Source organism: Euphorbia lathyris, chromosome 4 (assembly GCF_963576675.1).
Source record: "Euphorbia lathyris chromosome 4, ddEupLath1.1, whole genome shotgun sequence".
Classification (NCBI taxonomy): Eukaryota; Viridiplantae; Streptophyta; class Magnoliopsida; order Malpighiales; family Euphorbiaceae; genus Euphorbia; species Euphorbia lathyris.
This window is the reverse complement of record NC_088913.1, coordinates 41,314,574-41,334,869: the sequence shown is the minus strand read 5'-3', so window position 1 is coordinate 41,334,869 and position 20,296 is coordinate 41,314,574.

The window sequence follows — 20,296 nt, the reverse complement described above, 5'->3', positions numbered from 1 at the left end:
TTTTGGAGGTTCCAGGTGCGTGGCAATGTGTTTCCCTCCATGTCTTGAATTTTAAATGTGGCGAATCCAATCTTGTCTACTATTTGATATGGTCCCATCCAGGTGAGCCCGAGCTTGCCCTTCCCTTCTCGAGACTGGATTTTGTCAGCTTTGCGGAGCACGAGATCACCCACATTTAGGTCCACTAGCTTGGCATTTTTGTCATGGTAAGCGGCGATCCGCTGCTTGTATGCCGCCATACGTACGTAGGCCTGGTCTCTTCGATCTTCCACTTGATCAAGACTCTCCTTTAACCTGTCACCATTGTCCTCCTCACAATAGAAGGAAACTCTATCACTGGGGACCTGTATCTTAATCGGGATCACGGCCTCTACACCATGAGAGAGGGCGAACGGCGTTTCTCCTGTGGCCGTCCTAGGAGTTGTGCGATAGGCCCATAAGACGCTTGTTAGCTGATCCGCCCATTTTTTTTATCATGCTCCCCTAATCTCTTCTTTATGCCTTTTACGATCGTCTGATTCGTAACTTCAGTCATTCCGTTGGATTGGGGATAGTAAACGGAGGCGAATCTGTTTAGAATGCCCAATTTCTCACAGAAAGTTTTGAACTCGTCACAGTTGAACTGTGTTCCATTATCGGTGATGATGGTGTGGGGGATGCCATATCTTCCCACGATATTGTCCTTGACAAATTCCACCATTCGTTCAGCAGTGATGGAGGAAACAGCTTCGGCTTCTACCCACTTGGTGAAGTGATCTACTGCCACTACCACGTACTTCCTCTGCCGGCGGGTAGGAGGGAATGACCCTACAATGTCAATGCCCCAGAGGGCGAATGGCCGTCCTTCTATGATGGGCCTCTGGAGATGCTTGGTAGTATGTGATTCATTCGCATGAATCTGACAATTATGGCAAGTTTCCACCAACTTTTGCGCATCAAGTTCGGCTGTTGGCCAATAAAATCCTGCTAACCTGGATTTCTTCAAGATTGAGGCGGATGCTTCATGGGCCCCACATGATCCTTCGTGCAGCTCCTTGAGGACTTATCGTCCTTCTTCTAGCAGGATGCATTTTAACCAAGGATGGCAAAAAGATTTTCTATAGAGACCATCGTTGATTATGGAGAAATAAGCCGCTTTTCTGACGATCCGCCGTGCCTCTTCCTTATCCTTAGGTAGAGTTCCACTCAGCAGATATTGGCAAATGGCCGATCTCCAATCATCTTCAATTGTTGTGAGCAGGGATACTTCCTCCGAGGAGAAGACTGGAGCTATTTTAACTTCGAAGGGACATTGCTGGTCCGTCCAGTTCTCCTCACTAGAGGCCATTTTGGCTAAATGATCCGCCTCAGTGTTGGATCCCCGGGGCACATGATTTAGTTCCCACTTAGTTTCTTTAGCCTCAAGGTGATCTAGCAATTTTTTGACTTCTGCTATGTATTTGGCCAAAACATCATCTTTTACCTCGTAATTCTTGATTACTTGATTGACCATTAGCTTGAAGTCACTATAGTTCACAATCCGCTCGGGGGTGATTTCTTTGAGTAGGCGTAATCCCAATATCAGAGCTTCATATTCGGCGGCATTATTAGTTGCATGAAAATTCAATTTTGCTGCGTATCGTAACTTTATGTATTGGGGACCCTTGATCACAACGCCTATGCCAGCTCCATCCGCCGAGGAGGCACCATCGGTGTACATTGTCCACTCTTCCACTTGAGATTTGGGATGATCTATCCCCTCTTCGGTGAATTCATTCACGAAGTCTGCCAAGACCTGACTCTTCAAAGCTGACCTGCTTTCATATCTCACATCGAATTCACCAAGGCGAATTGCCCATTCCATCAACCTTCCAGAAGTGTCCGGCTTTTGCAACACCTTTCTCATTGGTATATTCGTTCGAACTACAACAGTATGAGCCTGAAAGTATGGCCTAAGGCGGATTGCTATGGTGACAATAGCCAGCGCCATTTTATCAAGCTTAGAATATCGGGTTTCGGCATCTTTTAAAACCTTGCTCACATAATAAATCGGAAACTGCTGGCCATCCTCCTCTCGTATCATGACCGTGCACACAGCTTTATCCGTAACCGATACGTACATGTAAAGGTCCTCACCTTTCACCGGCCGACTCATCATGGGCGGCTCCTTGAGAAACCGTTTGATCCCTCCAAAGGCCCTTTCACAATCCTCGTTCCATTCGAACGACTTTTGCTTCTTGATGACTTCGCAAAAGGGCTGACATCTGTGAGCTGAACAGGAGATAAACCTGCCCAAGGCTACGATCCGCCCATTAAGACGCTGCACTTCCCTGATGTTCCGTGGTGCTTGCATTTCTAGGACAGCCTTAACCTTGTCAGGATTTGGGCTAACTCCCTTCTCGCTGATCATGAACCCTAAGAATTTTCCATATGTTGCACCAAAAGTACACTTCTCTGGGTTCAACTTAATATTGTGGTGTCGGAGTACGTCCAGTACTTCCTTCACATCATCTGCATGCCTTTCTACGGTTGTGCTTTTAATGATCATGTCATCCACATAAACTGAGTAGTTATCACCCTTGCTTTCCGCGAATATCTTGTTCATCATCCGCTGATAGGTGGCTCATGCGTTCTTAAGCCCAAAGGGCATGACTTTGAAGCAATAAGTGGCTTGGTGAGTCATGAACGAGGTTTTGATTCTATCTAAAGGCTCCATAGGAATTTGATGATAACTTGACTTCACGTCTGTAAAGGAGTACATAGCGTGCCCAGCAGTTCCGTCCACGAGTATGTCAATACATGGCAAAGGGTAATTGTCTTTGGGACAAGCCTTGTTAAGATCTGTAAAGTCGATACACATGCGGTAGGATCCGCCTGCTTTTTTCACCAAAACGACGTTCGCGAACCATTGAGTATAAATACCTCCTCAATGGTGTCCGCCCGTTGGAGCTTGGTGATCTCTTCTTCTATCACCTTCTGTCTTTCAAGCCCGTGGTTTCTTCGCTTCTGAGCTACAGGAATTGCATCTTTGTCAATGTTAAGCTTGTGAGTGATCACATCTGGACTGATCTCGGGAAGGATCTCATCCTTCCATGCAAAGACATCCTCCGCTCCATGGAGTACCTTAGTGATTGCGTCTTTAATTTTGCCCTTGAGCCCTTTAGCCATTCGCACCTGTTTTTCATCCGCCATGAGGTACATTTCTATCTCGCCCAAGGCCATTGTGACGAGCTCCTCCTCATCCTCCTCCTTAGATTGGGGGCGAATCATTAGTGATGCCGAATACGTCTCCTGAGCCGCCTTTTGGCTCCCTCTGATCATTACACCTCCCTTAGCCGTGGGGATATAAAGCATTAAGTGGCGTATGGAGATAAGGGCTGCGGCTTCGGAGATAAAGGGCCGTCCGAGGATGATATTATAAGCTAACTGACCATCCAAAACAGAAAATTCCAGATCACCTTTCCAAACCTGATCATCGTCTGCAAGCTCGCAATCCAAAGTGACTTGGCCTTTTGTTTGGACGGTGTGTCCTGTCACTCCCAGGATATCTACCACAGTTGGCTCTACTTGGACTGGATCAATCATAAGTTTGGCGAAAGCTCCTCTGGTGATGACATTGCACGAACTCCCAGTATCAATCATCACCCTTTTCATCTCCCAGCCTTCCACCATCATAGTAACGACCAATGCATCCGCATGGGGAGAGATCTCAGGACCTACATCGGCAAAGGGGCGATTCAATGATGCTCTGTCAAGAGCAGTGGTCTTTGCCTTTTTCAGCATCGGTTGATATCCAGGTCCGCCTGCTATGACACTAATGGTACCCTTTCCCTTTTTCTTTAGGTCTTCTCTGGATCTATCGCCATCTCCCTTCTTGCCATCATTTTGGATGAACCGATCCAATTTTCCTCTCTCAATGAGACGCTCAATTTCCCGAGCTAACTCCCAACACGCATCAGTGTCATGGCCATTTTTCCTGTGATATTTACAATAATTTTTAGGATTTTTACCAGTATTGGTGTACTCCCCCCCCTTTTGGTTCGGGGTATGAAATGCTCCGTTTGTGTTGACTGTTCTCGATCCACATAAGCACTTCACTTTTAGAAGCATTGAGAGGCGTGAAAGAGGTGACAAATGCCGATTTGTTCTTAGAACCTTTTCGCCGACCTCTAGAGGAGGAATCCTGGTGCTTGTACTTTTCTCTATCTCGATGGCGAGAATCGCCTTTGTCCCTTCTAGGTGGAGATAGAGATTCGCGGCGAATGTCATCCACCTCTATAAAGTCCTTGCAGCGCTCTATTAGTTCTGCCATGCTGGTAGGCTTCTTGCGAATTAGATCCTCCTGTAAACTTTTACAAGTGGTATTTTTTACCAGAGATTCCACTGCCATGGAGATATCTACATCCACAATTTGTATACACAATTTGTTGAAGGAATTTATATAATCGTGAAGGGATTCATTCGCCTTCTGCTTTAATTCAAAGAGCTTCCTGGATTTGACCACTGGAGGGATACAGCCAGCGAATTTAGCACAAAACTCTCTGCTTAGTTGGTCCCAACTATCAATCGAGCCAGGAGGCAGTGATTGAAACCAGCCATAAGCGGGACCTCCTAACGTGGTGACAAACATTTTGCATAGTACTGGCTTGGTTGCACGATTGAGGCGAAGCAATATTCGATATTTTCTGACATGCGCCTCCGGGTTGTCAGCACCTGTGTATATAGCAAGATTAGGTATTTTAAAATGCCTATCCGTCTCCTCTACTTCAATCCAAGCCGTGAAGGGCGAATCCCGACTGGCGAATGGGTTATGCCTGGCATTCTCCTCATTCATACGGAGTACCGCTGCTCGAACTCTGTCGTCAAAATTCTCTGGATCCGCCCTTGGGCGACCCCTCCGTGGAGATTGGCTTGGAGAAGATGACGAACTGGATCCTGAAGATGGATCCGAGGGTGATCGCCCGCCACGTCCGCCTCCGCCTCCATGCCCGTCTCCATCTCCACCTCCACCTCCTCCGCCTGGGGGAGCCTGACCGCTATCTCCTCCAGCGCCTCCTGAAGGAATATGCCCATCATTCCTCTAGTGTGGTGGTGGTGGCGGCAGCCCACTTGGATGGGGCGTGTCTAATGGCCTTTTACTCTGCCTACGTCCAGTAGATGGGGGTGACCTGCCTCTACGGGAGGATCTCGGCTCTCGAGGCGAAGGTGATTCAGACCGCCTACTTTTTTCCTTTCTATGCTTCTTATGCTTTCGCCCTTCCGAGCCACCCAAGGAGAGATTTGACCGTGGTCGCCTTGGGATATCCGATCCGCCCAAATTGATCCCATGGCTAGTAGATCCGCCTGCTAGAGTTTGATTGTTCCTTTGACTTCCTCCTACGCCAGCAGGGAATAACTCTCGAGTGATCGGTCGTTCTCCCAACGCCGCCGTGGTAGTTACAATAGATTCTGTATTGTGGGCTTAGAGAAACGAAGAATTGTGGGCGTTTGGTCCCAAATTCATCTAGGGCCAAGAGGATATCGTAGATGAAGGCGCTAAACTCCAAACCGGAAAAATGGTCATAAACGACCGTAGGCGATCACCTGTTTCAGAGCCAAATCTTTCCCTTATAGCTTCCGCACACATGTTAATGAATGCGTCCGGGGGCATACTACTTTCAGCTTGTGTTGTGGGAATATTCGAATCAGTGCGGCCAGCACTCGTTATTGGCAGTGTTTCAACCCCTGAGGAGGGGTTATGATCTCCATTTGTCATATTTCTTATAACCGTGAATGAAAACCCTTTATTTGTTTAAGGATTCCACCTTCACCGCACCAATTGATGACAAGTGGAGAAATTCCGATCAACTTCCGTCCCTGTGGGGGCGTCGTTGGGTTCGACGGGGGGAAGCTCCGATGCCAAAGTCAGTAAGGATGAACAGAAAGGCAAACTGAAGTGACAAAGGGTAAAGGATATGTGTGTGTGTGTACCTGGATAGCCTGAGACGTAGGCTATATATAGCTAGAAAGTCGTAACCTTCAGAAACTAGAAAGCCTCCATTAATGCTCCATTAATGGCGGTTACAAGTTATCCTTAAGCTGGCGGTTAGCTAATTGATAGCTCATTAATGGTCTTTATGGCCAGGTCGGCTCAGCCGTTATAATGGCGAATGAATGTTCAAGGAGATTCGCCTCATAGGTTCGCCGGCGGATCTCTTTTAATGGGCCCTTGGAGATCCGGTGATCCGCCAAGCGGATCTCATCAATACGCGGCGTTTCCTTAGGTGAATATCCCTTTAAGTCCTCGGGATAATATCTCAATGTTATCAGTAATGATTTTAGCATTTCTTCAAAAGTAGGGTCTAAATGCAAACTTTAGCTCATGCTTTTACAGATACAAGGATTGTGTCCTACACCTAAACTAGTTGTCATGCAATCTTAGATTCGGTTCTCAGCCCTCAAGGACAAATAACGAAGTTTAGATTCGAAGGAGGTTCACGGTTTTAGGTCCTAACATGCAAAACATAAATAAAACCCGAAAAACGCAAAACTAAACTAGACACAACGCAATAAAAATTTCAAAAATTATACAATTTTTGTAAGTTTATCTACCCCTCCTCCTCACACTAAAAATATGCAATAAGTTCCAACATTGCATCACAAACCATAAAGTACAAGTGCAAAAAGTTAGGGTGGAGAAGACAACTTACTGATTTTATCGCAATCGTCAAAAACTTGATGATTTGCGATGCCAAATTTTTTTTTTATTATTATTAAATTTTGTTTTTTAGCTCCGTTCGAGATTTAAAAATCCCGAACAGTTTGCTTATCGCGGCCTAGCGGCGGGCTGGGCGCAGTGCCCAGCTCGCGGCGAGCTGGGCCTCCTGGGGCCATTTTTTTTTAATTTTATTTTAAACCTGAACACTTAAAAAAAATAAAAATAAAATAAAAGAAAAGAAAACTAAACAACTAAACTAAAATATCAATGTATAATATAAATAAAATAAACCTGAAGAGTTTTATTAAAACTTGGGTTGCCTCCCAAGAAGCGCTACGTTATAGTCGGTGAGCTCGACATAGAATTCCCGCCTAGGTGTATGCTGACATTCGCGTTAGGAATTCAAATTCCTGAATAAATAATCCGTACTTTTTGATTCTCTAGGTAGATCAAAGAGAATGAAAATTTCTGGACATGTAGCAAACCCGAACTCTTCTATTTTTGGATTCTTCTTTAGAGGCTCAATTTCAACTGGACATGTAGCCATTTTCTCAAAAAGAAGAATCATTAGAAATAACAATAAAAATTAAAAAACAAATATTCACACAAAAATATTCACAAAAAGAAAAGTATAAAGGATAATATATAAACAAGTATGATCCAATCCGTACAACATATAAACAAGTTCACAGTAGCATGTAGATATATACAGACGGTAAGTATCAACAGATGTAGACCGATATAAACACGTATAAGGTATAGATAATATAAACAAGTATGATATAAACAAAGAATAATGAACAAATGCACAGACTATTTACAGAGAAAAGTATAAAGGATAATATATAGACAAGTATAACTATTATAAACGAGTATATAAAAACAAGTATAAATGGTATAAACAAGTATGTATAAACAAGTATAAACGATATAAACAAGTATAAGAATAAACAAGTATAACTATTATAAACAAGTATATATAAACAAGTATGAACAAGTATAAGTATAAACAAGTATAGTTATTATAAACAAGTATATATAAACAAGTATATATATAAACAAGTATAAATGATATTAACAAAGATATTCACAAAGGAATGCCTAAACTAACAAATCGACCTTTGGTTCGATATTGCAGAAGAAATAAATCCCCGGCAACGGCGCCAAAAACTTGACGCGGCCTTCCCGCGGTAGGTGAATAGAGAAGGAAGGCCGATCTTAGGGATAAGTGTACCCCATCGTTATCAAGTAATAAATTTCTGGAAAAGTCCAGCTTATCGTCCACAAGATTTATTTCTGCAAGTATCGAGCTACTCAGTCTCGGATGTTATCTAAGCTTTGGGGGGTTTTGAGTTGGTTTTGTTTAAATTAATCTACTCCTAGGTTGAATTATGCTACTCCTAGCTAAGTTATCTGATTCTAACTAAGTTATTCTATGCCTAATTAAGTTACTCTACCCCTAATTAAGTTAAACTACTCCTAAGTGATCTTTTACCAATGCAATTATCCGAAGGAACATGAAGGGATAGGATGATAATGAAAATAGATTGTTTAAACAACGGAATTAAAACCTAATCTAGGTCACTTGTGTCCGAGGCGATTAACCCGACCTATCCTCCTAAAGTCCCTAGTTCGTGATTCCCTTGTAAGGCCGAAACTAGCTCTAAGGCTCAGCAATTTGGGCTTAATCTTCTATAGGGTCGTCAATCCTATAGGCACTGACTAGGTCAGATTCAGCTCGCAATATGTGCCAACTTGATTTTGGGATTATCGAATGAGTTAAACCAATCAGACAAAGCGTAAGACAAAGATTAAAGCATTAAAACAATTGAATGAACAAGAACTTAATATATATCAAAGATGAAAGTATTGTCACGAAGTTACAATGAGCTTAGGGTTCATAACATGTATCAGAGGCTAGACAGAATATAAAAGAAGAAAAATCCCTTTCAGGGAACCTGTCTACCAATGCAGGCGTCTTCCTAGGACTTAAGGATGGAGCTTGAGCAATCCTCGGTGAACGGAGCTTCGGAGGTGTCTTCAATGGAGGTTTGAAGGATATGGAGGAGGTGGAGAGGATTTCTCAAGATGAAAAGCTAAGAAAATTACAAAGATAAAAGATGCCTAATTACATTGGAAAATCCTATTTATAGGCGTGGCTCGGGCCCTTTTGATGACCTAATTCGTGTCCTTATGCAGGTAGGAAGTCGTGGGGTCCATCGTGGCGTCGTGGGGGCGGAATTGGTCTTTTTGACCAATTCCCGCAGGTCTGCTCGCCGAGCAGGGCGAGCTGCTCGGCGAGCAGGCACAGCCTGCTCGGCGAGCAGGCACAGTGCCTGGGCAGTGCCTGGGCAGTGCCTGGGCGGTGCCTGGGCTGCTCGCCGAGCAGCGCCTGGGCTGCTCACCGATGCTCAATTCACCGAGCGACTGCCGAGGGTCCCCAAGACACGATTTTTGCCTGAAATTGATCATGTTTTAACCTGCACACGCACATAAACTCCAAACAACATTAGTCCAAAGGCTAAATTGACCCGCCAATCGCTTATTTGAGCAAACGCTTCGTTTGGTGCGACTTTTGACGGATCAATTAGCTTCAAAAGATAACGTAATTATAATATGCATGCCATTTTGGCCGTATTTGCCTAAATTGATCATAAACGAGCCTAAACAACGAAAAGTAAATAAAACATTTCCAATTTCTAACTAACTCACACAAAAGCATTTAAATGCGAGAATTGCTCGCTTATTAACTAAATAACGCTAAAAACCGTTCTAAAACCGTACCCAAAGATAGAGGTTTTTGACCCCTATCAGTAGTGGAGAGTGGAAAGTGGAAAATCACCCCTAGTAAGTGTGTCAATCATGACCTTGGCGTCCGATTCAATGCAAATGGAGCTGAAATTGTACCGTTTAGCTAAGCCAAGGCATTCCCAAATGGCGGATAGCTCAGCAACTTCGACCGAGATGCACGGTTTGATTGGTAATCCGGCACTGAGTTTGACTTGCACGTTTGGGTTCTGTGCAATCGCCCCGACCCTTGCGGAGAGGCCATTATCCTCCCATGTGGCGTCACAATTGAATTTAGTGACACCGTTGGGAGGGGGACACCAAACCTTGTAAGGGTCAAGAGACGTGTTACCCGGAGACAGCAAAGGCAAGGATTCATGAACCTGATGCCATTCGGTTAGCTTTCGCCAAGATTATGTCAGTATCCAAGGCCTTTTTTCATGAATAAATGGGTTCCAGTTGTACCACATCCACCATAAAATAATCAACCCCAATTCACATTCCTCCGGGTTAGAACGTTTCCAGCACTCACTGAGCCAGCTGAGCGCATCAGTAGAATAGATTTTATCCCAACGAACCGAGAACAGGGCAGCCTTCCATGCTCGTGCAGCAGTTGGACAAAGGAGAAGAGCATGCCTTTGGTCTTCCACTAGATACGAGCATAATTTGCATGACGAGCCAATCGCGATTCCTTTTTGCTGAAGCCGATATGCAGTTGGTAAGAGATTTCTGAGAAAACGCCAGCTAAAGTGTTTCACCTTTGCCGGAATGTCAGCACGCCATAATTGACGCCATATTTCCAGTGTTGCGGAGGAAGAAGAGGATGGTTGCGCCACCGCCGAGCGCCTTTGCTCTAACAAATAGTAGCATGTACGAATAGAAAAATGTCCGTTTGGAGAGGGACCCCAAAACAGCACCTCCTCTGCACGGGCTTGGCTAATTCAGATTTTCTCAATTTCTGAGACATCAGTATCAGTAAAAACAGAATTAATTAGAGGTAAATTCCAAGCCGTACCAGTTTAATCTTTTTTCTCTTAAAAAAGAATAAGGTTGTTTTTTTTAGAAAACTTAACGTGGTTAGTTTTAACAAATCTAAACATTATGTTTATTTCATATATAAGTAACATTAAATAATACTATATTCCTCTTATTATATAAGTCCTTTTAAAGTGGAGAATTACTAAACTAGCCCCTTTTAAGGGGTTAGTTTACATTTCTAGTTATTTTCAAAAAAATTCCAAAACTAACATATTTTACCAGATAACTTCCAACTTTGTCATCGTCTTCTTCCTAAACATAACGTTGTGTCTTTCCCCCTCTCTCTCTAAAGAACAAAACAATCTACAGAACGACTACGAATACTACAACAATCAATCCAACCCACAGTTCATACAACAAGATTTCTACAATAATGTAAGTTTTTCATTGGTTATTAGTTTCATTGAAAAGATTTAAAGCTTAGTCCATTCATCATTAAGATCTAGCAGTTTGTTTCTGTACAACTCAATGTATATTGTTTCTCTTCCTTTTTCATGTTTTTCCTTGTCGTGTGAACCCCAAAAACAATGGCATTGTTGTCTGAAAATGCATTTTGGTTGGAACATCAGTTTCAGATTTTTCCCCGACAGTGTCAATATCTGTCGATTTCTGATCAATATCGATAGATATGATGATAATGCATCGTATCGATATTGGTCGATATATGTCGATATTGCATTCGATATCGACATATATCGACTGAAGTTATATGTCGATATTGTATTTGATATCGACATATATCGACCGAAGTTATAGCCTTCAATGTCGATATATGCCGATACTTGTCGATATCAAATACAATATCGACATATATCGACCGAAGTTCTAAATAATATATGTTGTGTTCTAAACCATATTTTGTGTTCCAAATAATATATCTTGGTTCTAAACCATAAGATTCAAATTCATAATAATATTTTTTATATTAATAAAAAAACAACACAAAACAAAAAAAAAGTACATAAGTATAAAAAACTAAAATACATAAATTAAAAAAACCTACAAATAAGTATTATCAGGACCCAATATTGCATCAGCAAAGTCCTTCTTAGCTTTCTCCAACAGCCTTTTGAGATCCTTCACTTCTTTTTTCAATCTTCTCTTTTCATCTTCAACTGACTTAAGATAATCAGTCATTGATTCACAGACAAAAGACATGGTCTTTGCCATGCCTTTCATGAATCTAATAATTTCTTCCGTGTCACCATCACGGAAGGAACCATGAAAATCAGAAATGAGTTTATCAAACTCAGGAAGAAGAACTGGTGGTGGAGGTGGTGAAGAAGGTGGCGCTTGAGATGCAGAAGTTGATCCTCCTCCATCTTAAATTCTAAAGGGAAAAATGAAAGTTACTAGAATGAAGAATTATGAACAGACAAATCGTATATTTATAGAAGAAAACACTGAAATGTTCATGGGGAATCTCAACAGCCAACACAAAACTTTAATGATAGATGATATTCGAAAAAGACTATTGAACTTCTATTCAAAGTCATCATTAAATAACTGCACTTAAAAACGTCTCTTGCTCTTTTTTCGATATCTGTCGATATTGCATTTGATATCGACATATATCGACCGAAGTTATATGTCGTTATTGTATTTGATATCGACATATATCGACCGAGGTTATAGTCTTCAATGTCGATATTTGTCGATATCAAATACAATATCGACATATATCGACTGAGGATATAGTCTTCAATGTCGATATATGCTGATATTTGTCGATATCAAATACAATATCGACATATATCGATCGAAGTTATAGTCCCAAATGTCTATATCCATTGATATGTTTCGATAGCTTTCTTTAAGTTACAAATAATATATAATTCATTGTTTATGAAATGCATAAATATGTCCACCCCGAATACTTGTTTGTGTATGCTTTCTTGGGATGGAGAATGGAAAAAAGAGGGGCCCATGGACACAATGATATACGTTGGTGGTGAATCGAATGTGCTCCATTTGTCAACGCCAATAGATTATCAAACATTAAGAGAGAGAATTTACGCTTTATTGAATGTTGATGCAACCTCACATGACATACATATGGCAATGCACACAACATACGGTCCAAATAAACTTTTTGGAAGATTAGCAGCCATAGTGGAGGACAATGATACTGCTGGATTCGTAGAGTTTTGTCGATGGAATAAACCTGATGTGATGTCATTATATGTTTCTATGACACCGCGAACAAGTGTTGCGGAAGTACGGTGAACAAGTGTTGCGGAAATACGGCAAACAAGTGTTGCAGAAGTACCGCAACCGCGCAACAAGAAGCATGTTGGGCCAAGTAAACCATCCAGATTAAGTTCTTGTGTTCCCAACATAGAACTTGAGACTCGTGGGCCTCTTGAAAAACATGTCATGAATCCAAATACCCAATCTCCTCTTGGGCTGGACGATCATGGATATGATAATGACGATCATTTATACGATGATCATGATCGCGATATCGGTAAATCTGTTTCAGACCCATCGATTGATAATGTTCAACCAAGTTTGAATGAGATTGATGAGGAAGCCAGAAGGAGAAGGATAACAGATCCATTTCGGTATGGTCCACAGGTACCAGAGGAACCGACTATTCTGATGAATATTACAGGATCTTCAGGGGAGGGTGGTTAGAAGGCGCACAATATTTTCAAAAGCAAACAAGAACTGCAAGATGCACTTGGAAGATATGAAATTGATAATTTGTTCGAATGGAAGGTGCACAGATCAAACAAGTCATTGTTTAAGGTTCGATGCAAACATTTTGACACATGCAAGTGGCGGGCTAGAGCTGGAGTCATACTAGGTTCGGATATGTTCCATCTCACAATACTGCCCGAAGCAACTCTGGTTAAATAGCTTTCTTTGTTTTGATGTTAAATTGTTCATTATATTTTTTTCCTGAATCTAAGTTGCACCTAATTGTGATGACGCTTTCCGTTCCAAATGCTTTTTTATACTTATATTCTGAACCCTCCCTGGCTTTCTTAGAAGAAGAGACATGCTCATCTCTCTTCCTCTTTTGTCCATGATCATACTGAAATTTATTGTAGATATATCATAAGCTAACATACAAGTAAGCTAATAAAGAAGTTAAGCTAAAATGAGCTAACATAGGCTAAAATAAGAGAGATATCGACAATTAGGTTGTCGATATCACATAGTTATCGAGAACCTAATTATCGATATCTATGTGATATCGACAATTAGGTTGTCGATATCTATGTGATATCGACACATATCGACCAAACACTTATCAATTGCAGATAGGATATCGATTGATATTGATAAATATATGCACGAAAATAGAAGATAAACAAACAAGGAATGGAGGGTTTGTCGATATCACGTTGATATCGGCAACTGCAACCCGATATGAACCCTAACACCAGAAGAAGTAAGCAAAACGAAAGATTCCTTCTCAAACCCAGCAAATGTACATACAATACAAGAACCCAGCAAATGTACATACAATACAAGAATCCATAAGTAAAATCAAGTTATTTACCCTCTTTTTCATCATTCATTCTGAATCTGATTCGTTGTCTGAGCTTCGCGTTCTCGCCATGTCCACTCGAAGTAAGAGAGATTCGCCGAAGGAAATCGTCGGATTCGCGCAATGAAACGCCGGTAAGTTAGAGAGAGAGAACGAGGTGTTAGGTTAGAGAGAGCAGAGTGTTAATGACGAGGGCAAAGTTGGAAGAATTTGTTGAAATATGTTAGTTTTGGATTTTTTTTAAAGGAGCTAGAAAAGTAAACTAACCCCTAAAATGGGAATGGGCTAGTTTAGTAATTCTCCCCATTTTAAAGTGTTTCACAAAAATTAAAAGATACAATTAATATATAATTAAATTAATGAATTTATATTGGTTAACTTAAAAAAAAATTATCTCTAAGAGCATCTCCACCAACCTTCGAACTCTTAAGTTAAATTTTGAGAAAAGAGAGTTAAAGATCAACTCAAATCACTAAGAGCATCTCCAATCAGTGGTGAATACATGATTTGTTGGTTGAGGAACCGATTTTACACGCACATGCGTAAAAAAATTGCTAAATCGAACTTGTTCACATGTAAAAAAAATTTATGTCTAATAAAAAAAATTGGATTTAGAAACAATTTAGAAATTTGGATTTAAGAAGGATCTAACATGTCAAAAAAAAAAAATTAGACATTAGAATTTAAAAAGGGTTTAACATGCCACAAATTTTAGAAATTTGGATAATTAAGGAGGGCCTAATAAGCCAAAGAAAAATTAGAAATTTAGATTTAGGGAGGGTCTAACTTTTGGCCATTCTTAGGTCAATTTTGGGACTGCTAATTCAGCACCCCTTCAAATTTTCTTGGAGACAGGGAGGCCGGAACCACCACAGATAATTAAATACAACCTCAATAAGTTAATTTTTTATTAATCATATAACAAACCCAATTTATGAAATCTCTAATTTATCAAATACTCAATCAAAGTTTTAAGTCAAATGCCAAATTTATTAAATATCCAATCAAGGTTTAATTAAATCACCAATTTAACACCCTATAATATCAAATTTTGTACAGACACAGAAGACCGGAACTACCCCTAATCATGGTGGTTTCAGCGGCCGAAGTACACATGAATTTATAAAATATCATGTTAATCTTTTGAATTTGTTTGAATAAGAAAAAGATTTAACAAAAAATATATATGAATTTAAACCAGTTAAAAATGTGCATAGATTAAGGCCATGTTTGGGAATTAGCTGTTAGCTGATTACATTAGCAGTTAGCTGTTAGCTGATTACATTAGCTGATTTGACTAGCTGATTTGACTAGCTGTTTGTGTAGACCTGTTTGGTAAAAATTAGCTGATTGATAATAGCGGTTTGTGCAAAAAGACGAATAAGGGCATTTCTTTTTTTAATACATAAAAATATACATAAAATAATTAGGGTTAAAGAAGTCCATTAATTTTAATATTGGAGCTTTTTCAATTAGCGTTTTCATCTCAAAACTCTCTTTCAAACCTCTCTCTACCAAACACTTCAATCAGCAGTTTCGGTAGTCAAACCGTTAAAGTTGGTCAAAATCGCTCTTTTTATCCCAAAACGCTCTTTACCAAACAGGACCTAAGAGTACAAACAAAATTTTGGGGTTTTTTTTTTTAATAGTTTGGTTTTATTTAATTGAAGTAAAGAGAGCAGCAAGTCCTGAAATTAGGTAAGTTTAGTAAGAAAAAGAGTAACCGATGGAATTTAATACGATTTTGTCGTTCTATGTATCATCTTAACTCAGCATTCAAACCACCACTTCAAACTGCTGGACCCACCTTTTCAACATTTAAATTATTAATATTAAAAAACAATGTTTTGAAAACTGGCTCCGATATAAAATTGGATTTATACAGTAAAACCTCTGTATAGGAATACGTTTGGGACCGGACAATTTGTATAACAATTGGGAGGTTATTCTTATATAGAGTTTGGTATCCAAACACTTAAAGTTTATAAATTTAATGTTTAGTATATCAAGTCTACGAGTTTTATTTCCAATACCTAAAGAATTGGAAGAGTTTTGACTTTAGTTTCCAATACATAAAGAAAAGAGTTTTATGGGAAAATGGTAAGAATTTATAGTTAAAGTTGGAATTTGTGTGCCAACTCATATTTAATCTCAATAATTTTTAAATTTTTTAATAAATTTTGTTTAAATCCTTAATACATATATACATTATTTACATAATTATTCCTATATAGAGGTATAGTTTCTAAAGGTGGGACTTGGATTATGTATAACAATTAACATTTGGGAGGTTATTCTTATTTATAACCGGCCCAAGTTGGGACCGAAATTTTTTATAACAAATTGGAGGTTATTCTTATATAGAGTATTCCTATATAGAGGTTTTACTGTAGTTAGATTACTGGTCTTGGTTCAATCAAAATGACTCCGTTTAACTAAACCGGATGATATAAGAAATAAATAATATATATTGATAATATATAATTAATTTAATTTTTATTATACATATATATACAATTAATTAATTCATAAAAATAGATTTGATATCTAAAAAAATTATTACCAAATATAAAATATAAAATCATAATAAAGTATATAAAACAATATACATTAAATGGCATGTTCCACCTGATGGGTGGTTAAAATGCAATGTTGATGCCGGTATTTTTACGTCGTCTAGACAGTTCGGTGTAGGAGCTGTCATCCGCAACGCTAATGGTCAGTTTATTGTCGCTCGGGTTAACAAGAAGGAGGGGCTTCCGGGGGTGCGGGAATGTGAAGCTTGGGCACTTCGTGAAGCTTTGGTATGGACTGTTCATAGAGGATATCGGAGAGTAATTTTCAAGACCGATGCTCAAGTGGTTGTCAACGCTATTCATTCTACGGTTACTGATATTTCGGAGTTTGGTTGATGTGATTGATAGTTGTCGTCTTTATCTTCGTTCTCATGACTCTTTTAGGGTCACTTTCATTCGGAGACAAGCAAACGTGATTGCTCATACTTTAACTAGAGAATCTAGACTTGCTTCTAGTCCCGTTATTTTTTAGAATTTACTTTGCTTCTTAGCTGATGTAATCAACATTTTTTACTCAGTTATGGCCCATTAATTCAATATTCTTTCAAAAAAAACAATATACATTACAAAAATCTTAATTTTAAAAATGTAGAAATTATTGATGTATTTTCTTTGGTAAAATTTAAAAAGATTAATGCATTTTAGCATAACTCAAAAACTAAATATTTCACAAGAATTGCTGTTTTTTACATATATTTAATTCTTTCTTTTATTTGTCTAGTGAAATGACAAAAAAAAAAAACCTAGGAGGGTAGATAAGTTAGTTAGTTCAAAGAAAGAAAATGGAAAACTAAAAGGATCCCACATCAATTTGTGAGGACAAAGATGATGTAGGGAGGGTTAACAGGAATCTCAACAAAGCCTATGATCTAAAGTTATAACTTTTAGAAAGAGTGCTTATTAAGGTTAATGAAATTTTCTCTTAAAACCAGTCATTTCAATTTCCGGTTAGACCGATGGGTGAGTCGTTAGTTAAATACGATTCTCAGCAAGTTGTTGTGAATTCAAAAACCTAGCATGACTCGAACGGAAACTCTATCTGGTTTCCGATTGGACCAATCCAACCGACCGATCTAGTCCGAATTTAATAACATTGCTAAAAAATGTTAACTATGATTTTTTTTCCTTGTATTCTTATATAAGTATATATAGATAGCAAGTGACAAATCTCATGTTACCACGTGGAGTGACAAAACAATAGATTTGAAAAAATGATTAGAAGCATAAAATCTTCATGTTAAATGAAAGATTCTCCAAACATATTTTAATATGTGTATTAAAGTATTGTCGATATTAAAGATTCTCCAAACATATTAAAGTATTGTTCAACATTAACAATCAATAAACGAACTATTAGTTTAATATACATATATATTTATCTATACTATATATAATAACAGAAACAGAGACGAATGAACAAGAATGGTTTTAAAGTATTTTTGATAAGTTGTCAAAATATTAGCAAAGGAAAATTGATATTTGGAAAGTCCGGGTATCAAATTCTCGGGATTTATACTGCAAGTACCAAACTATTCAATTCCTAATTGATATTTAAACGGTAGAAAATGGATTTGGTTGTTTTTCTAAACTAATTACCAATTTTAAGTTCGATTTAGATTAAATGTCAATTCCTGTGAATATAAATGAGGATGATAGGATAATAAGAATATTCAAATGACATTGCCGAAGTGGTAAGGTCATTCTACGCATGTTCCCGCAATAGAAGAAGGATATTCGCTACAGATAGATCGTGCGGACGCAGCAAGCTCAGGGTGGCGAAGCGACATTATCAACTACCTCCAAGAGGGAACCGGCAATCCAAAGACATCTTGAGGTGGAGCTTGAGGTGGAGACTTTGGCTGCACTTGGAGTGGTAAGGTCATTCTACGCATGTTACGTCGAATGTCATGTTGTATTTTTATTATGTCTAACTTGCCTTGTATTCAGGCTACGGCCAATGCGAACAGGATTTTTGATATGTGCATCAATGATGAGCATGCCTTTCGCTCAATGGAAGATGGGCTGCGGAAGGCGATCGCTGATTTGGAGACATCCAACTCCAAAATATTGAAGGCCAGCAAACTCTTGGAGGAGAAGGATGCCGAACTGGTGGGCTTGTGCGAGCAGCTAGAGTTGGAGAGAGGGGAGAAGGTTGAGTTGCGAAAGAAAGCCTCTGAGGACCTGGAAGAGCTCCGACGCCGCGAGTTCCTCGTGAAGAGTGTCATCCGCTGGGTGCGACTCGTGAAAGGAGCACTTGTTGAAAAGAAAGCGTAATTGGTTAAAGTGGAGGATGAGCGGGCAAACTTGCGGGCGGATAAAGAGAGGTTGGAGCGAGAACTCGAAGTTGCTCGTAAGGAGGCAGCCGATCTTTGAGCTTTTGCAGCGAAGCGCGAGGACAACCTTATTCAGATGGACCGTATGATGGTCATTACTGCTGCGCATGCTGCTGGGTACACCGTTCCGCCGGATATCTATCTATACTATATATAATAACAGAAACAAAGACGAATGAACAAGAATGGTTTTAAAGTATTTTTGATAAGTTGTCAAAATATTAGCAAAGGAAATTGATATTTGGAAAGTCCAGATATCAAATTCTCGGGATTTATACTGCAAGTACCAAACTATTCAATTCCTAATTGATATTTAAACGGTAGAAAATGAATTTGGTTGTTTTTCTAAACTAATTACCAATTTTAAGTTCGATCTAGATTAAATGTTAATTCCTGTGAATATAAATGAGGATGATAGGATAATAAGAATATTCAAATGACATTCAAACGTAATTATGATCTGAATTATTATTGCATAAACATAATGAGATTAAATCGAATTATCCTTTAATGGTTTTTAGTACGTGATTCCCTAAACGGTTCCTTGCTAACTCTAATGGTTCAGAAACCCGAGTCCGTTTACTATGGTAATGTCAATACCTACAATTTCCGATATGGAACCCTGTTAAGACTCATAATATAAACTCGAGGCAAATATTCAAAATTATGAAAGATTTAATCAAATACACAAACACACCCAATAATTAGAACATAAACAGTGGAATGAAAATAGAAATGAAATTCAGATTAAAGATGGAAAATTGTGTGGCATATTACAACCAATTCAAAATCCGAAAAGGTCTTACAAGTTGAAAAAGAGTAAAGGAAAAGAAGATCGCCTTTGAAACTTGTCGACTTAAGCAATCGTCATTCTGAATCGAAGGTAGAACCTTGATCGTTTGTGTATCAAGAGGGGTGGCCTCCTTTAGCTTCGGCTTATCTGCCTCCGGACGACAGTGCCGGTGGCCGAACGGTTTGGACGAGGTACAATTTTTGCTACAATCTCGGGATTGACCCTTCTCTCTTGGCTTTTCATATCTGCGTGGAGGAGTCATTGACCGGGAATATCTCCTTGTTGGTGATACGCTTTGGGAGCATGTCTTCGAAGTTCTAGTGCACTCCTAGTCGGACTCCACTGCCTAAGGAGCTTATTTTGGAGGTCCTCATTTGTCTGTTTTAGTTGCCATTGGAGAACGTCCATCTCCCGTTTATGGGATGCTTTCGCCTCGTCCATATCTTTTTGCATGGCAATCATATTTTGGCTAGATCTCCAAGACACCTCTTTTGCCAACAGTTGGTACTGAGGATCCAGTTGGGGCGACTGTTGAACCTCTTCATCATTGTTTTTTACGAGCTTCTTACTGAATTCATAGGGATGTAGCCATAA